Here is a 6,656-nt window from a genome sequence, read left to right as displayed (position 1 = left end):
CAGTCTTAGGCTAAACTCTGTATGGCATGTGAAGCCAGCAGTTATACCATTTGCAATCCCTTGAATACCAAATGAAAGGACACCACAACAGATATATATGAAAATAGAATGTATTTATTCTAGTCACAATACCCTCAGCACTCTTTATGAGATTCGAGGTAAGTACAACACAGTCTTATTTAAGCATACATAAGTCACACAGGTAAGTAATACAGTTAGGCCCTAGGGGCCACGCAAACCATATACTAAGTAAGTGGTATAAGGACCACTGTCACGAACACAGGTTAGGCCTAGGCCTAGGGAATCGCTGGGGCTACACTATACTACCAGTTACTAGGCAGTGGGAGGCCCACAGGATTCAGGTGCAGAGTAATGCGTTAAAGTCGATAGAAATAGTGATGTTTAGGAATAAAGAGTTTTAGGACACTTCGGAAAGAGCTAGGAGTTAGAGACTTGGAAACTAGACCCTAGGATAGTCAATACCCTTGTGAGCACCGGAGTACTCAGTTTACCTAGCCCACGGGCTGCGGGTTCATAGGTGTGAACTTGCGTCGGGTTTCGTCGTCGACTCCTATGGATGCCTGAAGAAAAGGTGCTGTCAGGCAGTCAGTGAAGAGTGTCCGGTGGATTCCAAGGTTGGAATCAAGAAGGAGGGTACGTGCAAGCAGAGGGGACAGGGTCTAGGTCACCAGCCAGGAACCAGGAAGCAACCAGGCGATGTCGTGAAGATGCAGGTGAAGAGGTGAAGCTTGTCGCAGCAGCCACGGGTACCAGGAGGCGTCGAGGACAACCAGAACCAGGAGGCGAGCTGTCCCGCGAGGGCTCTTGCTGTTGGCAGCGTCGTTGTCGAGTTCGGACCCAACAAGCCTTGGCAAGAGCAACCCACGCAGGAGGAAGGATTCGCTTCTGTTGCAGACCAGGAAGGCCTGAGGTGCTTCTCTTTCGCAGGGAAGCAAGGGCCAGTCTGGAGGAGCCAAACCAGTGGTGGAAAGTTAAGGGTTCGTCGTCGCTGAGGCTACTAGCCAACGGGCCAGTAACCGGACAGACGCGTTGAGCAGGGAAATGCAGAAGGGCCCCACGCAGAACTCGTGGAGTTTGGAGGGCTGATCTTCGGTGCAGATGGTGCTCGGGGTTGGGGCTTCTCAATCCCCAGAGCACAACTTCGAGGATGCCTCAGAAGCTGCGCTGGAAGCTAGTAGCCTATTTTCCCAGGTAGCCGGTCCCACGTCTCTCGTCGCCTCCACGGATCTCAGCTTTGCTGTGGATGTGGATCAGGGTCGGAGAAGTCTGGAAGTCAAGGCGCTGGTCGGGCTCTGCAGTCGGTTCCTTGTAGAACTTGGGCAAAGCAAACGGCAGGTCGCTTGATGGTGCCTGTTTGCACAGGGTGGCCACTCCTTGGCCACAAGGGAGATTCTTCAGTCTTCTTCCGTAGTCGAATGTCGAAGGTCCAGAGTTTCTGTTCAAGTTGCAGTTTTTCAGGATAATCCAAAGTCCTAAGGACTCAGCTCCCACTCTTATACTAATCTGGGGGGCTGGGTTACCTGCTAGGTCCCTCCTATGGGTGGGACCAGGGAGGGGGGTGGTTACACCCCCTTCCCTTTGTCCAGTTTCGCACCAGGACTGGGGCTGGAGTGCCCCAGCACCAGTTTGAACCGGACTATGCATGGGACACCTTGTGTGCCCCAGACAGTGTCTCGTTTCTTTCATCCCTCCCTGCCCCAAAACACTATGTCCTGTCTGGGGTGGTGCTAGCACCTCCCAAGGCAGGAAACCTATTATCCAAGCCTCCCTCACTGGAAGGACTCCCAGCAGCAGGAGGTCAGACTTGTGTCTGTGGCAGCAGCATCCATTTTGTGATGCTGGGGCTCTGGTTAACTTTAACCGGGTAGTAGGTCTTCAACATGTCTTCTCCCTCTAGAAGGGAGGAATACTGTCCTCATCGCCAGAAATGGTGTGGGGGTAGTATTCCAAAGTGTTAGACACCTTACACAACATGTTTTGATAAAGCCAAACCATAGTTACCATAACCGCGAGGATTATAAGGCACTTTAAGAGTATATGGTAGGCGATATCATAGAACAGCTATAACGACATGGTTCCGAAAGCTGCAGACAGGCTCAGCTCATGCTAGAGCACCACCTCACATGTTACCAAGCACTTTGCCTTCAGGATTGTTAAGGCCTGCCATAGGAGTGACTGAAAGATTACTCATGTGTCTATATATAAGGTAGGTATAGGAATACTATACCTAAGCAAGGGGTGATTACACGACCTTGCCCCAGCTGAGTGATCAGCCAGTTGTGTCATGATGGGAGGCCAGCCAGGGGTGGCATAATACATGCTGCAGCCCCTGGTAGGCCTAGGGTACACCTATGCCCTGGGTACCTAAGGTACACTGTACAGGGCCCTATAAGGTGATCCTTACCAATTGGGTTATGTACCTAAAGTACATAGAATGAATTTAGAGAGAGAACAGCTGGGCTGTGGGTCTGATTAGCAGGCCCACAGCCACATCTAAGTCAAAAACCAGTGAAGCAAAAGCAAAAAGTGGGGGTGACCATAGAAAGCAGACCCTACTCTCCTACACTCTGAGCCAAGCTTTTGTCTCTCCTTGCGTGGGGGCCCAAGAATGCCCTCCTCCTCCACCACACCCAGGGGTGGGTCCCTCTGCCTCCAGGCCGGCGGGAGGGACACGGAGGGGGTAATGTGGGCCCATGAGAGGCCACCTCCACCATGTGCCCTCCGGCACGGGGGCCTCCCCCTCCCGTCCATGCCCCACCGGGGTGCGGGGACGGTGGCCACCATCTCTTGCGGGTCAGCAGGGTGACCAGATGGCCTGGGCCGGCCGGGCCTCCCCTTCCCGCTGCTCCCGTGCAAGTCGAGCAGGGAGGCGAGCAGACCCGGGGAAGGAGCCTCCCGAGCTGCGGCCTCGGAGCGCCTGGCCACCCTCGCTGTCGACGGACTGCAAGGACGACTGGGTACAGCACCCTCCCAGGCCATCTGGGCGCTGGGTCGTCCCCGGCCATCTGGTCGGCTTGCTGTACGACCAGATGACCCTGCGGGCTGGGCGACCAGATGGCCCTGCGGGCTGGGCGACCAGATGGCCCTGCGGGCCCAGGTGACCAGATGGCCCTGCGGGCCCAGGTAACCAGATGGCCCTGCGAGCCCGGTGACCAGATGGCCCTGCGAGCCGAGTGACCAGATGGCCCTGCTCGCCGGGTGACCAGATGGCCCTGCGGGCCGGGTGACCAGATGACCGGTCTGTCGGCCGGCCGGGCTAACTCCTACTTTTGTCCTTCCCCAGGGTTCTGTAAGTCCCCACTATGTGGGGGCTTAAAAGTCGAGGAAAATGGGCTCCCCAGGCAGGCCGGTGGGGAGAGGACGTGGCCTGGGCTTAACCCTCCTTGGTTCCAGCCGAGGGAATGGGCGCTGGGGACAGGGATCCACCAGGGCCTGGGGAGGCTCTCTCCGGCCTGGTTAGGGCTCAGAAGCTGGAACCAGTCCCAGGGCTTGAGCTTCGTCTGACGGGCCGCTGGGTGCGGGAGCCCCATGTCCGGCAAGCCAGCCGAGGGTCCAGGCGCTGGTGACGGGGGTCCACAGGGGCCCGGGGAGGCTCTCCCCGACCTGGCTAGGGTTTAGAAGCTGAGACCGGGCCCGGGGCTCGTGCTCTGTCCGGTGGGTCCCGGGGTGCTGGAGCCCCCCCGTCCTGCAACCTAGCCAAGGGTCCGTGTGCTGGAGATGGGGGTCCACCGCGGCCTGGGGAGGCTCTCTCCGTCCGGTGGGTCCCGGGGTGCGGGAGCCCCCATCGTGCAAGTCAGCCGAGGGTCCGAGCGCTGGGGACGGGGGTCCACCGGGGCCCTGGGAGGCTCTCCCTGGCCTTGTTAGGGTTCGGAAGCTGGAACCGGGCCCAGGGCTCGTGCCCCGTCCGGCGGGTCCCGGGGTGCGGGAGCCCCCCGTCCTGCAAGCTAGCCGAGGGTCTGGGTGCTGGAGACGGGGTCCCCCATGGCCCGGGGAGGCTCTCCCCGGCCTAGCTAGGGTTCAGAAGCTGGGACCGGGCCCAGGGCTCGAGCTCCGTCCGGCAGGCCCTGGGGTGCGGGAGCCCCCCGTCCTGCAAGCCCACCAAGGGTCCGGGCGCTGGGTACGGGGGTCCACCGGGGCCCGGGGAGGCTCTCCGCAGCCTGGCTAGGGTTTGGAAGCTGGGACCGGGCACGGGGCTCGAGCTCCATCCGGTGGGTCCCAGGGTGCGGGAGCTTCCTGTCCTGCAAGCCAGCTGAGGGTCCGGGCGCTAGGGACGGGGGACCACCGGGGCCCAGGGAGGCTTTCCCCCGCCTGGCTAGGGTTCGGAAGCTGGGACCAGGTCCGAGGCTGGAGCTCCGTCAGGTGGGTCCCGGGGTGCGGGAGCCCCCCATCCTGCAAGCCAGCTGAGGGTCCGGGCGCTGGGGACGGGGGTCCACCGGGGCCCGGGGAGGCGCTCTCCGGCCTGGTTAGGGTTCAGAAGCTGGGACCGGGCCTGGGGCTCGAGTTCCGTCCGGCAGGCCCCGGGGTGCAGGAGCCCATCCGTCGTGCAAGCCAGCCGAGTGTCCGGGCGCTGGGGACGGGGGTCCATCAGGTCCCAGGGAGTGCTCTCTTCCAGCCTGGCTGCTTTCAAAGCAGGGACCGGGCCAGCGGAGTGGAGTTCTCTGCCCACCCCTAAACATTATGCCTGGCCTGTGCACGAAGCTAGGGTGAAACATGATAGAATCTTATTGCCGCAGGAGTAAACAGGCAGCTTTTACGGCTGAACAGCGCTACGTAGTGACATATGCGCGTACAGCCAATAGGATGTCGCCAACTTTTTTGCTGCCTGTCAGGGAACTTTTTCGCGGCCAAAACAGTCACTATCGCGGTATTCGCACTCTCCGACTGATTTCACGATTATTTTGCAAATCGCGAAATGCTGGAGGGCCTGACTAATGGAGTGGAAACAAATGCCATCCAAAGGGTCTTTTTTGGCCAAAGTGTAGTAATCTTGTTTCATAGTGTGGTCCAATAAAGAATTGTGCCTTTGGACACTGCCTAGCCTCTTTTGCTCTTGAAAAGCCTACAAGAGCTGATCATCCACTCTTTCTTGACTACAAAGCACACCTAGGATCCAGTCTATGGAGCTTCTCTTCCTCTTTGGTAGGATGAGAGAAGGGAAAAATTATTTATGGGTAATGGACTGTTCCATGTGGATTGCAGAACATCATCTTGGGTAGAAAGGCTGAGCAAGTATGAAGGACCAAGAACTGTGGGTAGAAAATGATGAAAAGTGGATTGACTGAGGGGGTCGAAGTCCAACCCTAAAGTCTGAAGTTATTGCCACTAACAATACTATCTTTTGCACGAGAAGCTGAAGTGGACAACTGGGCATACACCCGAAAGTCAATACAAGATTCAAGTTCCATAAAGGAACAATGAACTGTGTGGGAGGAAACAAGTAAATGACACCTTTTAAAAAACACACCACTAGTGGCGACCTAAACGGGGACGGCTGATCAGAAAAATGTTAGGGCAACCTATTGGCCCTCCACTGTAGCCACCGCCAGGCCCTGATGTCCAAAGCACAAGGTGAATCATATGATGTGGGAAATATGAGTTTAGAAGGATCTAGGTCTTTTGACTTGAAGCACTGTTCAGCCATTTTCCAAAGACCCATACAGATAGATTTCACAGGAGGTTTCCTGGCTTCCAGGATGGTGTATGCAGTTTCATCAGGATGGGAAAGGGACTCTTACTGACACCTCTCAGTCTTGGCAATATGTGCAACTGTAACGTTTGGGGATTTGAGCAAGATCACATCCACCCTGCGTGGGAGAGAAAGAGGTGGCCGAATGCTGCATGTCTATTGGAATGTGCTGTGCTCGATCCCCCTACACCTCCCACAAGGCTTTCAACAGGGAATCAATGGAAACATGTACAGCAGGCCCTGTGAACAGATGAACTTGAAGGTATTCCCTAGAGAGCCAGTCGGAGGGAGGTTTCTGGTATAAAACTGAGGGCACTTCCCCTTCTGACCCATGGCAGAGAGATCACCTCTGTCATTTTGCGGTGAACCTGCAAGATCAGCCACTACCAGGAAAATTCCCTGTAACTGTGCTTACTGCCACAGATGAACCAGATGCCAAAACAGGGACTATACACACACTATACTGTCTGCTGATGTAATGAATGGTGGTGTTGTCTCACAGAATTTGAATGCGTTCCCAGAGATGCAAGGAACAAATGCCTTCATGGTAAGGTGGACAGCTCACAGCGCCAACACGTTTCTGTGCAGACGCTGCTCCTAATCAAACCAAAGTACTTGTGCTGTTCATGTCGCCCAGTTGGGTATTCGGTTTCCTGTGAGGAAGTGCCCATATCTGTGGTAGTCTCTGCCTGCAGAGAGATGAAGACATGACCCACCACAGGTTTGGAAGGGTCCATGATCAGTGCAGATCTGAATGAACTGATTGGAGATTCTGCACCTACGCCAAGAAGCTCCCTTATTGCTGGACTTACTGCATGAGGATAAGCAGATGTAGGTTCTCCAGGACATGGAGTTGTGTCTGAGTCAGAAATCTCAAAATCATCTCCTGTGTATATCCTCGAAGAAGGATGTGGAGGTAGTGTTCAGTACCACTCCTTTGAAGGCTACC

The sequence above is a fragment of the Triturus cristatus genome, chromosome 7 (genome assembly GCF_964204655.1).
Source record: "Triturus cristatus chromosome 7, aTriCri1.1, whole genome shotgun sequence".
In the NCBI taxonomy this organism is placed as follows: Eukaryota; Metazoa; Chordata; class Amphibia; order Caudata; family Salamandridae; genus Triturus; species Triturus cristatus.
The sequence above is the reverse complement of the archived record's forward strand: the minus strand, read 5'-3'. Positions refer to the sequence as shown.